At 56.8% G+C, this 19212-nt stretch overlaps 1 protein-coding gene across 1 annotated transcript in view; it reads left to right on the top strand.

Annotated features, from left to right (window-relative positions):
* The window catches only part of TMEM132B (transmembrane protein 132B), a 140037-nt gene that overhangs the window by 89202 nt on the left and 31623 nt on the right, over positions 1 to 19212 (top strand). The window lies entirely within an intron of this gene.

Raw genomic sequence — 19212 nt, 5'->3', positions numbered from 1 at the left:
GGCTGCAGGGGGCGGCGTGAGCAGCACCGGGAGGCCTCCGCCGGGACAGACGTGCTCTCCGGAGCCCACGGGCTCGGCTGTCCCCCCGCGGCGGCGGCTCTGTCCCAGGGCGGCCGCCTCGCCAGGCTCTCATTTACACGCTCCGTCCTGCAGGGGCCTGTCAGCTGGGCCGTCTCACGAGGGGCCTGGGCTCCCGCTCGTCGCCGGGCTGGGTCTGCTAGGCCTGTGTTAGAATGTGATATTATTGTAATTGTTTGCAGTGAAGAGCTGAAGAAGGAAACGGGGGAACTAAACATGACAAGAGGCGAGGGGAAGGTCCCTCCGGATGAGCTCGCCGAGGTCGGCTGCAGCTGCTGGGTCACTGTCCTTAGTGCGGGAAGCGGGCGTTTTGCTGGTGTGACCCCTGGGTATCGGCCACGGCTTCAGAATGTTGTGCTGGGCGAACTTGGCGTTGGTGGCCGGCACTTGCCTTCTCCGGCTCAGACACCAGCCGGGCTTTATGGGCTGAGCTGGCCTGGGGGGCAGAGGGAGGGGGTGCCCCGCGCTCAGAGATCTCTCAGCCCTGCGGTCTCTGCACCCCTTTGACCGATCGTCACCTTTCTGGGCTGGTGGTTACACCTGTGAGCCCCACGGTGTCCGCCACGGGGCAGGAGTGAACGGACAGATGGTTGGAGGACAGGAGCTGGGTGAGGGCTGGGGAGAGCCGGCCCTTCCCAGCGCGTCCGTGCTGAGTGCTGTCTCTGCCGGGGCAGCGGCGGCCCCAGACGGACGGACGCCCCTCTGCCTGCTGTAGGCGGCCGCTTTCCCGGGGAAGAAGGGGCGCGGTGAAGAGGCCGGGAGCCTCCTGCGGGGAGCGCCGGTCAAGGGCGGCCGGGGGTCCGTGTCTGCCACCAGCACGCACTCCCACACACACGCTGAGCTGGGCTGCCGGAGGGGCAGGGCCTCAGTGCTTCCCGCTGCCAGGGCTGGGACGCCCGCCGGAGGGGCTGCCACCAGGGGCTGCCACCAGGGGCTGACCGTTTCGCCTGGCGGGGAATGGCGTGGCGGGGGTTGTGCGGTTGGCGAGGCGCCCGGTGGGCTCTGTCTTTCCACTCCGTTGTGCCCAGCTCTCTGGCTGTCATGCTCCGGCCTCTTCCCTCAGGGCGGCAGAGGGGCTGCAGCAGGTCCAGCCATGACAGGCTGGAAGGGAGGGGCCTCTGCTCACCTGCCTCCTTCCCCGGGAAGACCTTCCCAGCGCTGCCCCTGGAAGTCTGTCCTTGGATCTCATCAGGAAACAGGGGTTCCACGCCTTTGCCCGTCAGAACGGGGGGCACTGGGATAGTGACCGTCTGTCATGACTTGCAGGCTTTGTGGTGGGGGATGGGCTGCGGTCAGGGAAGGAAGGGGGGACACTGCTCAGCCGCACTCAGAGGCGGCTCTGTCACGGGTGGAGCCTCGGTCTCTGCTCTGTGCTGGGACGTGTGTGATCCTGTCCCCACTGGGCGACCTCCTCCGGCGGCCGGGGCCCACACCGGCAGGCTTTGTCCACGGACACCGTTAGGTCTGTGCTAGTGACGTCCAAGCGAAAAGGGGACCGAGAGCCCTCGTGGACACGGAGGAGCTCAGGGGTGTCAGGACCCAGGCGCTCAAGTGGCCTCCTTAGCTGCCCGTCTCTTGTCTGTCCCCTGGGTTGGCATCACCTCTGGCAGGCAGACTGGCCCCCAGCGCCTGCCAGTGCCCCCCCATCAGGTCCGGCGCAGAGCCTGTCGCTGCGTTTGTTTGGTGTCACGCGGCTCAGGGGCCCCCCAGAACCAACCTCTGTAGCCGGCCTTGGGAGTGGGGGCTGGGTGGACGGACCCGCGTGGACGACATGGGCTTTCAGGGTGGAGGAGGGTCCTCAGGGCAGGGGTGCCCGGGGAGCAGCACAGGGCGTGGCCGGCCGGTCCCCCCCAGCTCCTGCTGTGCTGGGGGCGTCCGCACGCACACTCAGAGTCCCGCCCTCAGAAATCGCGGGCGGGGTGGGGGTGTGTGTGTGGCAGCCGCGTGGCCTCTGCATAGGAGAGGAACCTCGTGGGAACATCGGCCCGCCTGGTGGGGATGTTCTGAATTCGGGGGAAGCAAGGCTGCAGTGATCGCTTCTGGTTTTGTGGGAGCAGCTCTGTGTGCTCCTTAGAAGAGTCCCCGTTGCCTGCACAGCGGCAGGACTGCTAGCTGCTGGCATTCCGGCACTTCCCCCATCTCCACCCGTTCCTGCCCCCCCCAGCCCCTGCCCGGGGTGGAGGGAGCACACTCCTCGCATCCCATGTCCTGGGAAAGCCCAGTCCCTAATTGGAATAAACAATCGCAGCTTTTTGTATTTTTCCTGTGGAACTGTGATATCAAACGAGGTGTGAAATACAGGCTCCTGGACGTGTTTGCTGGCCGACAAAGGGAACATGTGACCGTATCCCTAACAAACGCTCCCATGGAACGCTGTCATCGCTGAATTGTGACAACCTGAGGCAACAGAGTTTCTAATAGAATACAACGTACAAACTGCCTGGACGCCCGTGATAAGCGTTCGGAGTGTGTCGTAGGGCAGAGCCGCCACGCTCAGCTGGCGAGGCTGCCGAGGTCTTCATTTGAAATATTTTAATGAACATTCGTGGTGAGGAAGGGTGAGGGGCACAGATGAAAACCAGCCGATAAAGACTGGTGTTGCCGTGGCAGAGAGGAGAGATCAGAGAAATAACTGAATTAGAAAGTATTCGGAACAGATAACGCAGGACCACAGGCAGTGAAAGTGGGATAATATTTGCATGGACACCGTGTGAGGCTGGAGGGCTCGGGACAGGGCTGTCCCTGAGGGTCTCTGCCTGGCTGGTGGGACCCGACCTTCAGAAGCAAGCTGCCCCTTGAGACGCCAGCACCCACCATACACAGCTCGTTCGTGTCCGAGTATGGAACGGAGGAAGAGGGGGGCTCAGTGGAACCCACGGAAGGGGCTTCCAGTTCTCCATCGCTAGGAAGGCTCCTAAAACGAAACCAAATTTCTCTACAGACAAAGACTGGCCAGCATCATTGTGACCCAGCTCGAGGTGACATCCAGGTCAAAGTCAGATATTGACCGTGGTTGACAATCCGGAGCCTAGTGTGGTCACCCAGAAAATGTGACCCACTGAGGGGGGGGGACCACCATTTTGACTAACTTGACCGACTCACGGCGTTTTTTGGGACACAAAGATTAAGCAGCAAACGGCGTTAACAGAAGGAGGTCCTGGTGTCGTGCGTCACTGTGTGGATTCGTGAGTCCTGAACCGAGCGGCATCTTCTGTGACTCTTAAGGATTCTTATTCCAGGTAAGAAAAAGAAAACATCTCTCTGCCTGTTCCTGCTGTGGACTATCACTCAGCAGTAAACGAGAAGGAAATGCTGCCCTTTGTGACAACAGGGGCGGACCCGGAGGGCGTTGGGCTCAGTGAAGTAAGTTGGATGGGGAGAGACAGGTATCCAGTGTTTCCGCTCATATGCGGAATCTACAGAGAGACGCCCCCAAAGAATAAAGCCCTAGCATGTAAGGTATCCGTGGGGGATGGGCCAGGACGGGAACACTTGGAGTCTGGGAGACGTGCCAATGTGTGTGGGGGTTATCTTACTGGGAGCAGAGCCTATTAAACGCAACACCGATTGATCACCTACTGTGTGCCAGGTCCCTCTTAATCGTCATACTACCCCTGTGAAGAGGACAGCTCCCCTTACATGCGGGGACAGCGAGGCTCACAGAGCCATGACGGGAGCCTAGGATCAGAGCTCAGAAAATGACTCTAGAACAGTGCCTGGCACTTAGTAGGCTCTCTGCAAATACATGCCAGATCATTCTCAGCCCAGGACGCCCTTCTCAGCACCAGCGTTGCCTCAGAGAGAGGAGAGAAGGGCACCTGAGCGACACTGTCCGAGGCAGAGACATGTGGGCGGGACTCTGGTGGCCTCCCCACGTCCCCAGTGAAAGCCTCCCGGTTACCGCCCACGGCCCTGGGACGCTCAGCCTTAGTCACTGCTGTGCCGATTGCAGGCGTGGCCAGGCTCTGCGAAGAGGAAACGCTAACAGACGGTGGCGTTTCTCTCCGAGACTCCCAGTGCCGCTCCGGTTCCCACACGCCCCGTCTCACGGACTGTGGATCTTACGTCTCCCGTGGGGTCCGGCGCCTGTAGTCCCTCACCAGGCGGAGCCGGCGTAGGAGGAGGTCAGAGGCTTTCTCCTCGAAGAGCTGCCAGCGCCGGGGTTGGACACCGGAGGCTTTACGGCAGGTTTCTGACGGGCAGGTGATGAAACCGAAGGGAAACTTGCGAAGTTGGCGCCGGGAAGCCTCTTGCTTTGGTCTTTAATGTGCGTATTTGTTCATGAGGAGCTCCAGATGCTCCTAAATCATTCTGTTTCACGTCATTATTTTGACATGTTTATTTACCTTTTGGGGATGCATTTTTTATTGTGATTTTATGTCATTGGCCAAATTGGCCACGGAAACCACGAAAGCCACCTCCGATCCGGCATGGGCCTTGGACAGAGCTGCAAAACGCGCCTTTGCTCGGGTGCCTCCCCGTGTCCCCGACCCTCGTGGCTCCCAGCTTCCTGGGGACGTTCCGTATGGTTTCAAAGCCTTCATTGACCACCACCTGCCTGCAGCGAGGCCTCCACTCCGGCTCCGGGCCTTCAACCCCACGTGAAGGGCGACCTGCCCCGCCGGCTTTCCCCTTCTGCCTGAGAAGAAACCTCTGTGCCTTCTGAAAGGACATTTTATTCGGTTTTATCTGGTTCCGTGGACAATGTCCATCCGGTCCTGCTTTCCGCAGGGACTGGCTCAACAGCTCCGTGTGGCTCCGCCCTCGGTGACTGGGACCCGTCGCAGCCTGTAGCTGGGCGCGGCTCTTCCGACAGCTGGGTGCCCTTTGCAGGAGGGGCGCAAGGCCTCAGAAGCTCTGAGCCAGAGACCAGACGTGTATTTTAAGTATTAATCACAGGCTCTCGCTGGGGTGGCCGTGCTTTGGCATCTGACACTAAGCACACAGTGGAGACTTTCTCACAGGAGAGAAGTATGTCTGGTGTCACCGCTGGTGAGCTGCGTGACCTTGAACAAGTTTCTTAATCCTCTTGTGCCTCATCCTTTCAGCTTTAAGACGGGGGAAAACGTCCTGCCTCCCCGACAGGCCCACTGCAGAGAAAACGAGGTGATTTAGGTGACGTGCTTACGAGGGTCTGGCCCAGAGTAAGTGGCCTGTCAGGATTGCCCGAATGGATGTGATTAGTACCCGGCTCTGTAACCAGGAGCATCCCCGCATGGCTAATGAGCGACCAACACATTACCGTGAGGAAAGAAACGATGGAAAAGTCCCGTTAGGAATAAACCCGGTTCCTCCGGGACGCACACAGGAAAGAGGAAGGATGAAAATCGCGACGAGCCCATAAGGGGCTTAGATGTCAGCGGGGTTCCTCCAGACGCAGGTGAGCGGGGAGCTGCTCCTGGGAGCCGCACACGCGTGTCACACCTGCGCGTGTCTCCCTGGCTGGGCCGCCTGCTGCACGTGCCGGCATCTGAGACCCCGCGCCCCATGCACTGCTGGGCTGGGGTGGAAGCCCCCCAGGGTGATCTGGGAAGAACCCCTGGGCCCAGGAAAAAGGGGCTTCTGCAGCCAGCGCAGCCTGGGTTGTGGAGGCAGAGCTGGGGTCCTTGGGGGCCCCTCCCCCTCTGATCAGACGTGTGAGTTGCATCGGGGACAGACTCTGAACGTCTGTAAAGTGGGATTTCCTTGCTGGCCCCCAAGGGGGGGACACGAAGGAAAGGAGGAAAAGCAGCCCCGACTGTAAATGTTCTCATGCGTTTCTTCCCTCTGCAGAAATTCACCCTAAAGGCTTGAATCCCATGCAGCATGTTTTAAAGATTTTTCCCTCTGAAGCTGAGCATCTTAACCCAAAACACATAATTAGGCAAATGGAAGTGAATCATTAAGGACAATTTGGAGGCTCCCATTGCTTTTCTCCCCAGAAACCCTTGGGGCCACTTGGACCTGTTTCAAAGGCAGTAGCGACTGGGCAGACCCCCCGCAGCCGGGCCGCGGTTTGCTGAGGAGCAGAGAGCAGGGCAGAGGCCGGCACAGTGGCCTCGGGGTCCGTGTGCTGCCGCCCCCGTGGGCACAGTGGCGAGCCGCTGACGCAGGGGTGCGTCGCGTGCTGCTGGGACGGGGATTTGAACTCCACGCCGACCTGGGGCTGGTGCCGGGGTTTGCCCAAGTCCTGCAGGGAGGGAGGTGCCGCCGTCGTGGGAATGACAGTCTTTGGCATCCGGCCCGGGCTCCTTGCGTAGCTGTGTGACACAGGCAGGTGATTCAGTCCCTGCTTCTCAGGTCCCCGTCTGTGACGTGGAGAGGGGAGTGATACCTGCTCCAAGGGCTGCTGGGGGGTCCAGATGAGCCGTCCCTCTGGGGCGCAGTGCCCGGGACAGAGCCAGCCCTCCCTAACTGACTTCTCAAACAGGGTCCAGAAGGGGACCCCGCCCCGCCGGCGCCAGGGCTGGGGAGGGGCTCTCTGTGGCACCTTCGGTCCCCGTGTGTCCAGGCAGAATCTGTCCTGTAAGGAGAGCTGAGTTTCGGACACGTGGACATGCCGATCTTTGTAAGCCATGCCCTGTTACTGATTGAGCGTGCCGGACGAAGACGGTCTGGGGGTCAGAGCGGGTCCCCGGCCTCCCCAGCCGGCTCTCAGATGCCTCTGAGCTGGGAGAAAGCAGACTGAGTGGGGGCTGCGGCCGGCCAGCTTCTCCGTCTCCGGGGCTACATCCCGTATTGTCACGAAGCTCGGACGCGCTGGTCAGCAGCTCAGATCGTGGGGACCTTTCCTGCTGAGAGGTCATGCTAAGAACCAGGAGTTGCTGAGCCGCATTTCAGGGAGCGGTATCGGCCTGAGGTCACGCCCCCCCGAAGGCGCTTCTATAAAGTTTCTTCTCCGAGGTGGTAGGTGGGCTTCTGTTGCTTTTCCTTTTGCCTGTTGGTGGCCGGCAGCCCAGGGGTCCGCAGAGGACCGTGTCGTGGGGTTCAGTGAGGCCCCCCCTTGGCCGACTGTGGGGAGAAGGGGGCTGGCAAGGTGCCGCGGCTGTAAGTGCTCTGTGTTTCGTGCGGGGCAGGAAGGCAGGTGACCGCCTGCTCAGTGAACTTGAGGACGATAGGGTTGGGGGGCTGCTTTGGTCCCCCCGTCATGGCCCGCAGGTCCTCAGAGGCTCCTGGGTGGCAGTTCCAGGATCCCTGCTGGGACGACCTCACTAGATTCCTACTCTAAGTGCATCCTAGGGACGGGCGACAGTCACTGCTGGGGACATTTCCCCACTGTTTCCTTGCTAAAGGTTCTTGGAGAGAAAGGGAGTTTACCTTAAATGGAAACAGTATAATTAAGCATTTTCAACCAAAGCAGGTGTCAGTGATGCTAAATAAGCCATTGAAACTGTAAGAAAAATGTTTTGTTTCGTTTTTAAAACATCTTAACAATGATAGTCTTCTATTTATTTTCTCTGGTCCCTCAGTGACAGGAACAGAGAAGACAGCCGTGCGCCATGAAATTGAGCTGAATCGGGGGGCGGGGGTGGGGGGGGGCTTGTGGAACTGTATTTTCTCTGGTGGCAGTTTATTAACGTTGGCCTCCCCAGGGTCTGGAAACGTCGTATCTGTGGGGGTGTCTGCTGGGGGGAGGGAAGTGCGACTTTCCCACCATCAGCCCTCTCCTCTGTCTTAAAGATAAGAAGCGTCTTTGGCCCCCTTTGCATATGAAAGGCGTGGGGTCTGTCATGGGACAAAGGCCACCTGATTGCTGGAGTGACACCTCACTCTCTTCGTGCTTCTCGGTTTGCCCAGAACAATTTTTCTTTATTTTGCTTTGTGTCCTTCAGAAAGGAACGCGAGGTCATTGTCGAAAAATGGGAGACGGAGTGGAAAGGACCCTGCTTATGCTGTTGCTGGTTGCAGTCTGTGCTCTGTTCTCCGAATTTAGTACGTCCTCTCCTTTTGGGGGCTTAATATCATATCCCAGGCGTGTGCAGAGATCATCGCCCACTTTCCATAAGCCTTTCACGAGCTGCTCACTGGTTCTGCCGATGAATGCTGCTTACTTTACTTAATTTCCCTTGTGAGGCCAGGGAGGTGATGTCTAAATATTTTGCTGTTCTAAGTAATACTTGAATTTTCGTCTTTTAGATGATTGTCTCAGGTACATTTCCAGAAGGGGTGGTGCCGGTGATTGATGTTTTTAAGGGCTGATCACACGCTTTGGAAAATTGCTTCTCCGAACGTAGCAGCTACCCCTCGTGCTGAGTGCGGCGCGTCCGCGCGGCCAGGCGGCGGTCCCGGTGCCTCTGCGCTAACCCAGGCGCCGCGTGAGCCCCGCTGTGGGTGCGGTTCCCAGGCACGGCCCGCTGACTCTCAGTAAAGGACACCGACCTGGATGACCCGGCGGGCCTGGTCTCAGCGGCTGAAAGGTCTTAGGAACCGAACTAGAGTTTCAGGGGAAGAAGATGTTCTGTGGACTGGAGTCTCCAGCTCGCCCTCCGGGTTTTGAACCAGCCTCGCCAGCCCCTGCGGTAAGTCTCTTGGCACAAACCTCCTCTCGGGTCTGTTCTGTGGTTGAACCCTGCCCGCTACGCGTCTTCAGCAAAAACTGGGAACACTTTGCATCCTGGGTAAGCGTGGACCGTGTCCCCTTTCCTCAATTGCGTGTCTCTGCAGCGGAACGAGACGCTCCCAGGTGTCTGTGGCCAGTCTGTACTTGGTCATTGTCTTTTCTCGCCTGGGGCAGGGACGCAGGTCTGTCCCTGTGTTTGCATCCCCATCGTCATTGATTGTACAAGTGACCCTGGTTGGCTGCGTTTCCTCATTTGTAAAGTGGGGTGTTGGGAGGACCGGCCTGGGCCCGTCACAAATGTCTGCGTCTGGGCCCGCGGGGAGACAGAGCTTTTCTCCTTTGCAGTGATGCTCAGCCTCGTCAGGAGAGGGCGTGGGCAGGACCCTGCAGGAGGAAGGGCCTCCTGCCCCGCCCGGAGCCCTGTCTTCCTTCTGCACCCCTCTGGCTGTGGTGGTGGGTGTGGGGAGTGTCGCTCCACCCCAGCGGTGACCTCAAGTGTGCAGAATCCTCCGTGAGCTCCGTCCCCGCCTGGCCTGGCGACCCTTGTCTGGGGTCTCTCCTGTTGGACAGCGGGCCCCCAGGCCTTGTTCTGCCCTCTGGGTGCCCACCTGCCCGCCCCGGTCCTCCGCCTGGGACACTCCTGCGGGCCCTGGAGCAGACATCTCCCACCTGCGCCTCGCGCCGCCCTGCTGGCGAGTGGACTCCTGACCGGCTGATGGGCTCCGCAGTGCACGCGCACGAGCCTCTGGGTGCTGCTGCTGACCTGGAGGGACAGACCAGCTCTGGGCAGGGCGACCCGTTGGGTCTGCCTCTGGGGGCTGCAGCCTCAGGCACCTCAACACAGTCAGAGCCACAGCCGCGCAGCCCCCGCCAGCCCCGGCCGAGGCGCCCCGCCGTGGGCCACGCGCCGCACCAGCTCTTTGAGTTCTCTTTTTACTTTGATACCTTTCTCCCGTGGGAGCGACTTGTTCAGGTGACTGACTAGACCCTGAGTGCTACCTTCCCTCACGGGATCGTAAGGGCCCGGCTGGCCCCGTGTGGTGCAAGTGCCCAGGAAATGGTCTGTGACTCCCGCTGCGCGCGTTTCTATCTCTGGTCATGCTGCGTGAGTTCTCTCTATTGTTCCTGGTCTGTATTCCTTCCTTGCTTCCTTTTAGATTGATCGAGGGAAAGGATAGGCAATAAATAAACTCTCAGCGGCAGAGTTGCTGTGCGTTAGGGCTGTTCTAGAGAATTGCACGTTTCGGTTTTATTTATTGAAGTCTGGTGTTCTTTGGTAACGGCGCCGTATTTCCAGACAGTCCCTTTCGGTACTTTAGTGCCATGGCTCACGCGCCCTAATCGTGTGCCGTTGCTCCGGTGGAGATCGGCGCTCCGTCGGTGCGGCTTTGTACGGTCACATCCACCTCACTGCCCACGTGTTTGCCTTTTTCTCTGCTCTTGCGTGCCTGCCCGCACTTCTCTCCCACCGGGGCGCGCTTTTATTCTGCCTTCGTTAGCAGTTTCTGTAACAGTGTCTGCCGTAGGGGGACGTCGTCAGCTCTTGCCGAAAATGCCTGGGCCTCGTTTTGTTTGGGAAGAACACTTTTCCCGGTAGGAGCGGTGGCAGTTGGCCCTTATTTTCTCAGCACCGTGACCGGATCGTTACATTGTCTTCTGGCTCACGCGGTGTGCACCCAGCAGCCTCGCTACTTCCGTGTCCAAGGCCCTCTGTGTCCCCTGCGGCTGCCTTTTGCAACATCAGAAGTTCTCGAGGCATCATTTGGGTACAATAAAACACATCCACTTTCAATGTGCCTCTGATGGGTTTTGACAAAGGTGTGCACCCGACGAATCAACACGACCAGCGAGAGGCATACTGTCTCCATGACAACCGGAGGTGTTCGGTGCGTGTCCCAGTCAGCTTCCCCACCCTTGTTCCCAGGCAACCGCTGACCTACTTTCCGTCTCTGCAGAGCAGATGGGCTTCTTCCAGAGTCTAACGGAGTGGAAAGGTGTCTGGCATCCTTCGCTCCGCGTGCTGCTTTGGGGTTTCTCCGTGATGTGTGTGCATCCGCACTTCACCCCTCCCCCGCCCCCCCGGTAGCATCCCGTTGTGTGGATGCAGCTTGTTACCTGTCCGCCTGTTCCCAGACGTCTCGCCGGTTTCCGGTTTCGTGCTGGTATGCAAAGTCGCCGCAGACATTCCTACACAGATGCGTGCGTGCAGGGGTGTTAATGTTCCCCGTGGTTGAAGATTCAGGAGTGGGTTACTGGGTCACAGGGAAGTGCATGTTTGCTTTTGTAGGAAACTTACAGACGGCGTTTCCCGGGGACCACCTCGCGGAGCTGCCGTAACAGGGCGGGAGCGCTCCCGGGGCTCCTTGCCCTCGTCAGCACTCGACAGCGTCAGCCTTTAACTTCAGCCGTTCCAGTGACTACGTAGACGGACCGCACGGGGGCTTTATCTGCATTTCCCTAGCAACTGAGTATTTTGAGCATCTTTTCCTGTGCTTATTTGCCATTCATGCATCATCTTTGTTGATACGTCCATTCAAACCCTTTGTCCATTTAAAACAATCAAGTTGACTGTGTCCTAATTATTCAATTGCATTTTTGTTGTTGTTGTTCTGGACACTAGACTCTGATTAGATAAATATTTAGAAACATTTTCTTCTAGTTCAGCTTCCGTTTTGACTTTAGTTCCTTTTTTATTTTCTGCCTTTTGAGGCACAGAAGTTAAGTTCTGATGTGGTACAGTTTATCAGTTTTTAATTTTATGGCTTGTGATTTTTGAGTCCTGTTTTTTACCCCAGCCAAAGTCATGGAGATTGTGCACTGTAATTCCCTGTAGGAGTTTTAGAGTTTTAGACCCTATGCTTGGGTGTATAATCCCACCCCCACCCCCACTTTGTGTGTGTGCGTGGCGTGAGGTAGGGATCCAGGTTCTCTTCTCTTCTCTGCTCCGTCCCTTTCTCCCTTCTTTCCTAGAACTTTTTTTTTGGCTTAGTTTCCAGCATGTTTGTTGAGAACAAATCACACACTGAAGGACCTTGATACTCTTGTTGACAATCAGTTGGCTGCCTATATGTTTGCAAGTCTGCTTCTCGACTCTGTTCTGTTCCCTGTAGGAATGTGTCTATTTGTCCACGTCCTCTTAATTATTGTGAGACCAGGTCGTGCAGCTTCTCCAAATTTTATCTTCTGTTTCAGAGTTGTTTTGCTATTCTAAGTCTGTCAAAATTTAAAATAAGTTTTGGAATCAGTTCATCGATTTCCAGGAAAAAAGCCTGCTGGGATTTTGATTGAGGTTCCATTGAATCCGTAGATCAGCTTGGGGGAGAATTAACATGCATGTCAATGATATTGAGTGTTCTGATCACTGAATAGGTAATAGCTATCAATTTGTTTAGGTCCTTTAAAATTTTGCTGAGCAGTATTTTATAGTTTCTAGTGTATGGATATTGCAGATACTTTGTTGAATTGATCGCTAAGGAGACACGTGACACTGGTGCCGGTAGCCACCGGCTGCACTTTACATCCCTGAGGCGTCCTGATTTTATAACGGGGAGTTTGTCCCTTTGACCCCCTCCACCCGTTTGGCCAGCCCTCCGGCCCCAGCCTCCGGCAGCCCCGTCTGTTCTCGGCCCCCACGCGGTGGGCTCGCCTGTTTGTTGTTTAGATTCCGCGGGGTGAGCGAGACTGTAGCGCGCTTGTCTTCCTCTGCCTGACGTAGTCCACGTAGCGCAGTGCCCTCAGGGTCTGTCCCTGCGCTCGCCGAGGGCAAGACGGCCTCCTTTTTTAGGGCTGAATAATATTCCACTGTACAGACGGCCCACGTTACTTCCGTCCACCCCTCCACCGACGGGCACTCAGGTCGCGTCCCTGTCCTGGCGATAGTAGGTAGTGCCTAAGTGAACACGCGGGTGCACGTGTCTAGCTTCGTTCTTTTAAGCGCTGTAAACGGACGGGGTGGGGTGGAGCATGGCGTGTTTAACCACTTCTGCACCGATGGCCCTTCAGTCTGCTGGCTCGTTCGCACTGTTCCCTGTACGGCGGGTTAATTGTAGTTGCGTGTCGCCTCGTGAGCACATGTAAGTGCTTTTCTAGAAAAGTTCCCAGGCAATGGAAATGCTAAGTCCCAGGACTGGCATGTTTTGAATATTTTGAAGCAGTCAGTTGTTTTCCGAAATGGCTGTGCTAGTGGACCCCTCCCAGGGACGTGTGAGAGTTCTCCTCTCCGCCTCTTCCCAGGGCGGGCGTCGCCTGGAGGCTTAGGTGCAGCCCCTCTGGTGAGTGACGGCCACGTTTCCTGATTGTCTGATTTCCGTTTCAGCCCTGGGAGCCTCTATTCATATGTTTATTGGCCATTTGTGTTTTCTTTCCTGTGAAAACCCTTTTCGTATCCTTTGGCTACGGATATTTCTTTATTGCTTTATAGATGTTCTTTATGTGTTTTGGATCCGAATATTTTATTTCGGTATCAAATGTCCTGTAGCTGGTCACTTTCCTCCACTTTCTATGGAGTCTTTTTCTCTGACACGTTGAAAACTGGGTGGTAGCGCCGTGATCAGCCTGACATTTTCCGGCTCCGAGTTTTGTCTCTTACACTAAACTCTCCTCAACAGTGTCCCTGCAATGCTCCCGGTCACCCTGCTTATTTTTTTGCATCTCAATGACTTGCATAGACAGACAGCGTGACACTCGATTTCTTTTTGGCTCACTCACATTTCACGAGCACTTGCTGTTCTCATTTTACTTTCAAATGCTGTGGGCTGAATTTTAAATGCGGGCGCGCGGTGACCTTTTTGTTCACTGCATAAGGAGTTGCTTTGCTCCTGACATCTCTTCTCCGTCTTCCTAGTTCTTTCCCCTAATGGTGGCAGGAAGGAGCCTCAGCCTGAAATGGCGACAGAGCCCTGGGTGCTGCGTGGGTCGGGGCCGGTGCCTGGGCCCCACGCGCGGTGTGTCTGTCCGTGCACGGACGCCTGCCTCCTCGGGCCACGGCTTCCCTGGCTGCAGAACGAGAGCCTTCGTCTGCAGGCTCAGGGTTTGTTCCAGCGCTCACATGGTTAGAACACTACCATGATAAAATCGAATCTTTTAAAAGTGCATATCAGTGTTGCTGAAGACCTTTGGCCTGAAAGTAAACTATACGTCACAAACCAGGCCCCCCCCCCCCAAAAAAAGTTATTGAAGACGTCCAGCATACAGTTATTTGCCAAAGGGTGTAGACGGTGTATTAGATTGTTCAGACACTTTCCATGAAACAGCATAAAAGCGAGGTGACCAGGTACGTTTGGAAAACCCGTTATATTATACCCTTTATTTAGTCTCCTCTTGGAGATTCCAAGTGCACATCAGCTCCTTACACTCTGCCTGTCTGTGGGGCAGGTGACTGTCACCCAGCCCCAGTGACACTTGTCTCCGTGCCAGGGCCAGTCACACGGCCATTTTGGGTTGTCCCTGTCTTGTTAATTACTGTTTGGGCAGCTTGTCCTAATCCCTTGCGCTGGGAACCCGGCCAGGCCGGACAGAAGACGTCTCTTGTCCTTGCTGAATTTCCTCTTGTTCGCTGGCTGCACGTGGCGCTGGAGAGCTGAATGGCGCCTTCCAGTAGGGCTCGTCTGAACACAGAATCTGGGGGCCCTGGCTGCGGCCCCCCTGTGCCGGCGAGGCCCTCTTGGGAATGCCGCAGATTTCCATTTTCAGAGATGAGTAGTCGAGTGATGATGGTGACGGTGTTCCAGTTAAAAATCACTGTGGCCTAACCGTGCTCTGCCGTCGAAAATCAAATCACAGGTGGACTAAAGGGCCCCAGTGTGGAACTCATGCCTCTCGCTGCCTGTCAAGGAGTCTGTTCATGCAGCAGAGCGCTGGGAGGCGGTAAAAGGAGATGCCTGCACACACCAGCTGTGTGTGTGTGTGTGTGCAGGTGCATGCATGCACACACACGTGGGGCTGTGTGTGCGCGTGTGCACAAGTGTGTGTATGTACATGCGTGCACACACCAGCTGTGTGCGTGCAGGTGCATGCATGCGCATGTGTGGGGCTGTGTGCACGTGTGCACGCACGCACGCACACATGTGGGGCCACGCACACACGTGTGTATGTATGTGTGCACACACCAGGTGTGTGCGCGTATAGGTGCATGCATGCACATGCGCATGCGGGGCTGTGCTCACGTGTGTGCGCATGTGCACACATGTATGGGTGTGCGCGCACCAGCTGTGTGTGCAGGTGCACGCACGCACACACACATGTGGGGCTGTGTGCACATGTGTGTGCGTGTGCGTATGTACGTGCGTGCACACACCAGCTGTGTGTGCAGGTGCATGCATGCGTGTGTGGGACTGTGTGCACACACGTGCACATGTGTGCATATGTACGCGTGTGCATGTGCGTGTGATGTTCCCGGTCATTCCCAGCAGCCCGCTGGATGTGAAGGTGACCGTGACAGCTGCCCGTCTGTTTTGGAACCAAGCGCCTGCAGTTAGCTTAGCTGGTTGGCAAGTTCAGGTCTCTCTTGCTGGCATCTGTGAAGACGGCCGGGATGGCGAACGCCTCGCTTACAGCATAAAACAGAAAACAGTTCAGTCCCCAGAAATCTGCTTATTTCTCTTTCAGGAGCCCGTTTATAAATACAGTTTGAAGGAGGCGGAGACCGTTGCATTCTGGGTGGTCTTGTTAAACTTCTCAGTTCATGGCCAGCCCGTGCCCTCGGCCGCTTTTCTCTTTAACGGGTGGACGTGGCGTGTTCTTTGATGCCTGTTTTCAATCTGACAGACACCGCGAACCGTCTCCAGGTGAAGAAGTGACATTTTAAATGCTATGTGCAGACACTCTAAACAAGAGAATTTGCAATGTAGATCTTAAAGTGCGTCTATGCTGAATTGGACTCATTAAAAACCTAAAATACCCCTCATCGCGCGAGGCCCTGCAGCCATTGGAACAGAAGGTGCTCTATGTGTGAAAGGCAGGAACAAACAGCCATTGATGGGCCCAGGGGACCCGGGGAGACTCCTCAGGGGGGTGGGGGGGTAGGGCGGCCATAGGCACGTTTCAGGAGTGGAACCGGGTGGGGGGCGGAGGGGGCTGCAGGGAGCTGACGGGATGGAAGGGGAGAGAATAAGGACGCGGGGGCGGGTGGGGGGAGCACGGGGCAGGAAGAATGTTAAGAACCAGCAAATACAAGGGGTGAATGCCATCTTGGGACCCGAAGGCCAGCCCAGAGCCACGCGTGGGTGGCGACAGGAGGAAGCCTGGCCCCGAGGGCCGTTGGAGGGAGGCGCAGCTTGTCCTTAGCCACTCGGATGCATCTGGTTTGAAACGCTGCCCGACCCGCCGTCCTGGAGGGGCTGAGGGACGCCTAAAGGGTGAGTCGGAGCCCGCGGGAGGGGCAGGAAAACGCGCTGGGCACAGAAAGGAATTGTGGGTGGGGGTTGGGGGAGGGTGTCCTTATTCTTTCTTGACTATTTTCTGAGCTTCCTAAAAAACGCCGTTGGACCAGATTGCTTCCACACGTGGTTCCCCCTGGGATGGGCTGTTTTCAAGGGTTTGTGGAGTTCTTTAAAAAAAAGTGGAATCTGCAGGTGGGGACTCATGCAGGTCATCAACAGTGGGGGTGTACCTCCGGCGTCTGTGTGGCCAGGTGGGGCCATGTGAAGTCACATGTTATCTGCATGTCACTTCATGTCAGAGCATATACTTACTGCCATGGAACTTTCCGGAACTCTTGGTCCTGCTTGGTCCTGCAGTGACCACATGTGCTGGACTAGGCGTCCACACGCATTTCTCTCAAAAGGGCCAGGGAGTTGATGTTGGCTTTCCCGGTTAGGTGCTCACGGAACCGCGTAGCTGTCCCCATACCCTGGAAGGCAGCAGCGTGGGGTACATTTCTATACGTACTTCTTCATTAAACGTGTCTGTGCACTTCCTAAGGACGATCGCCATCAACACAACGTGGCTGTCATTCAGTTTGGCAGGTATTGGCAAGAATATTAGAATTGCCTGAGACTAGGAAAACTGTGTGTGTGCGTGCGCATTTGCAGGTCTATGGGAAGAGCAGCAGCGGTCCAGGGAATCTCCAATTACTGCTGGAAAAGTGCCACGCATGGCTAGCGTATGGTCTGCTTCCCCACGTGGTGAGACCTGTCTAGTTACAAAAATATATTATGTACGGGAAGCCGGGGTGCTTGGTGGTGGCTCAGCCCCAGATTTGGAAAACCACTGGGAGCGTGGCGGCACGCCGGACCCACTCCACACACCGGATTTTCCGTGGGGAACCAGGCCTGCATTTCTAGGATAGCTTAAAAACTTGCTTTCTACTAAAAAACTCCCTCATCCTAGGCTAAAAACAACAGACATTCAGCATTTAACCTTAAAGCAGATTCTTAAGACCTATTCTAAGCTAATTTAAAAAAATAAGATATGGCTAAACAAGTTATCCTTATCATCCAGGCATATATAACACTCTTTTCTCTTATATAAAAATAATCATGTAAGACAATAATTAGCACAACGATTCATAGCTTTCTTGGATGCAGTCCATCTAAAGAGTTAATAAAAGCCTGTTCAGGCCGGGGCACACCGCGCTTCCTCCTCTAGAAAGCGGCCAGTTCTGTCCCCACGTCTCCCCAGGATTCTCGCAGTCTGTGTGCATTTGTTCATTTCATCCATGATGCCATGGCCCCTGCTGGTCAGACGTCCATGATATACATGTGAGCATGAAGACGCTGGTGAAGAGACCCCCAGGATGATGTCCCCGTGAGGGCGGTGTGGCTGGAAGGCCAGGTGCATTCACAGCCGCACGTGCTGTGTGACCGGTGGGTCAGGTGTCAGTGCAGCACTAGGTTGTGTAACCGCGTGTCGATCACGGAGGGAGGAATCGATGTTAACCTGCTGTGGGTCGAGCTTGGCCATGCCACTTGCTGGCGGTGTGACTCTGGCTGAGCCATGGTGGTTGAACCAAGACACCCATGTTTGAGGATTGTCAGGACTGGATGGTTAGTCTTTCACCCGTCTGCTGTGGCTGGGAGAAGTTCTGGGCCCAAAGGCCTGTGAGTGCTGAATGCGTTTTAGTTTTCCATCTGAAGGCCTTGAGGATGGACATCGGGGGCCTGGCGGGCGGCAGTGATTCCTCTTCCCGCTCTGCTCCTGCCAGGACGTTACTGGGCCGTGGGGGAGCGTGGTCTCGTCCAGAGGACGCTGTCGCGGTCGCTGCTGGAGTCCTGTTTCCTGGGGTCGGGAGGGAAGTGTACCTGATGGCTGTCGCAACCTTTTTAATTTTTTGATGGACTTCCTATCTTCATTGGAGTTCCTGACCATCCTTCCTTTCGAACAAGTGTCCGGCACCTCTGGGTCCTCCCTGTGCTAGCCACCTGGCTGAAGTGAAGAGTATGGAGTGGGAGCCACTCATGCTCAGGTCCCCCAAGAAGGGGTGCGGCCCCGATTAGCCTTGCTCTGTCTCCTCCCTGCATCGCTGCTGCTGTTTTACAATTTGTGTTGGGACTCTGGGCGCCTGAGTTCTGTTACCCAGGCTGCCGGCGCTCTAGTCGGCCTGGGGACAGAGAGCCGCAGCCTCTTCTACCCTTGACTTGACAGAGTACTTAGCATGTCTTTCACGGCCTCATCACTCCCCACCCTCGTCAAGGTGGGTTGATGGCCACAGTGCGTTGCTCCTCCTGCGCTCCAGAGTGAGGCTGTCCCTGGACACAGGACGCCGGGGCTGGGGCTACGGGCCTGTGGGCCTGGCGTGGAGTGGGCCGCGACGCCATTGCTGCTGTTGGAGTCTGTGGGCCTTGCCCTGATGGCTCTTCGCTAATTAGGGTCGTTAAAGCTCGCTGCTGTCACCAACAGCCTTGTCTCTAGCAGCTTAACGCAGTCCAAGGGGCCCGGACGGAGCTTGCGAGCCGTGGCCAAGTGCAGGCGGCGGGCCGGGGCCCTGGCGTCTCTGCCATCTGGACGCTGTGCTGGTGGCCCTGCCGGCCTTGACGTTGCCATGGAAACCGTGGGAGGTCTGACAGGATGTGTTCGAGGCCAAGCCTGGGGGTGGCTCCCCTGCCCTCTCCGCACATTTCATCGGCCGGGACGTGGAGACGCGGCCTCGGGAGGTCGGCGGGGGCAGCCTCCCCGCGCGCCCGGGAGGAAGACACGCCAGGCGGCGTGCCAGTTCCTCGGGGGCGCCTGCCATCCTCCTCCCGCTCCCGTGCTACGTCCTCACCCCCAGCTCCACGCTCGCTGACACGCGTGTTCCCTCTATAGTTTCTGTGAGAGGCCGAGCCCCGGTGCCCCTCTGAACTCCTGTCGGACTTGAGCTCAGCCCTTCCGTGTGCGTCGCGGGCCCGTGGGCCGTCCTGTCTTGTGACTGACGCGTTTCTCCGTCTCAGCCTGGCCTCTGCCGTGCTGAGTGGTTCATCGCGTCCCCAAAGCGGCCCGCTGGGGGCGGCTGTCCGTCTGTCTGTCCGGGCAGGGCTGCTCGGCGCGTCTCTTTTGGCCCTCACCTAATGTAAGCCGTCGGCACAGGAGAAACGGAGAGGAGCTCAATCTGTCTTAATGTTTTTTATTGCGGTCCTGTCACAGCTGCCCCAATGGTCCCCGATGCGCCCCTTGCTCCG

Source organism: Furipterus horrens, unplaced genomic scaffold (genome assembly GCF_987537825.1).
Source record: "Furipterus horrens unplaced genomic scaffold, mFurHor1.1.pri manual_scaffold_11, whole genome shotgun sequence".
NCBI classification, from domain to species: Eukaryota; Metazoa; Chordata; class Mammalia; order Chiroptera; family Furipteridae; genus Furipterus; species Furipterus horrens.
This window is presented reverse-complemented; position numbering and strand designations above follow the sequence as displayed.